The sequence below is a fragment of the Corvus brachyrhynchos genome, unplaced genomic scaffold (assembly GCF_000691975.1).
Source record: "Corvus brachyrhynchos isolate BGI_N302 unplaced genomic scaffold, ASM69197v1 scaffold1042, whole genome shotgun sequence".
Classification (NCBI taxonomy): domain Eukaryota; kingdom Metazoa; phylum Chordata; class Aves; order Passeriformes; family Corvidae; genus Corvus; species Corvus brachyrhynchos.
This window is the reverse complement of record NW_008236485.1, coordinates 24192-24974: the sequence shown is the minus strand read 5'-3', so window position 1 is coordinate 24974 and position 783 is coordinate 24192. Positions and strand designations below refer to the sequence as shown.

At 53.0% G+C, this 783-nt stretch overlaps 1 pseudogene; it reads right to left on the bottom strand.

The window, feature by feature from the left end:
- LOC108444684 overlaps positions 1–783 on the bottom strand; it is a 3266-nt pseudogene that overhangs the window by 1486 nt on the left and 997 nt on the right.

The following is a 783-nucleotide window of genomic DNA, read 5'->3' as shown; positions in this document are numbered from 1 at the left end:
AGCGAGCGTGGCTGTGGGGGTGGTGCCGCGGGTGGAACAGGGCCCATGAGCTCCAGGAGGGCCGTGGCCAGGCCCAGCCTGGCCTGAGCAGGGCCTGGGCCGGGCCCGCTGGCCCCTGCATGGGGCTCGCAGTCACCTGTCCCAGCACCGGAAACGAGACAGAGCTCTGCCCGGGGTTTGTGTATTCTTAAGTGTGGATCACAGAGGCGGTCCCAACTTTAAGTGGCTTAAAAAATTGTCCATATGAAAACTGGCCATCTGATAGGTTCTGTCAGGTCATAGAGGAAGCTGTAAGCACCCCTTTGCAAGAACATCACTTCCGGGACTATGCTTTGCTAACCCATGACAGGATGTAAGCTGCCGAGGCGACAAAAGATTTGGTTCCCCTTTTAGGAAAGCAAACAAAGGGCCCAAATCCACATTGAAAATTCCTAAAGGACGAACCCAATTAATGGTTCCCAAAATTTTTTGGGCATCATGTAAGGTGCGAATGTCTGATTGAATTGGTAAAGGCTGAGGGGAAATAGTCTGGGTCCTGATACGCCAGCCAAGGTATTTCCAAGGGGGTTGGTGCTGGATTTTTTCCGGAGCAACACAAAGTCCCACTTGGGTTACTGTGGGAGTGTGTCTTGTTTGGTTCAGTCCGGGTCTCCCCTTTGGGTTTCGTGTTACTGTACCATCCCAGTTTATACCCTCCTGGTTTCGTGTTCATAACCCTGATTTCTCTATTTGTCTCCTCCCAGACCCCTGCCAATCGCTCCGGCACCCCTCCCAAGCTTCTAG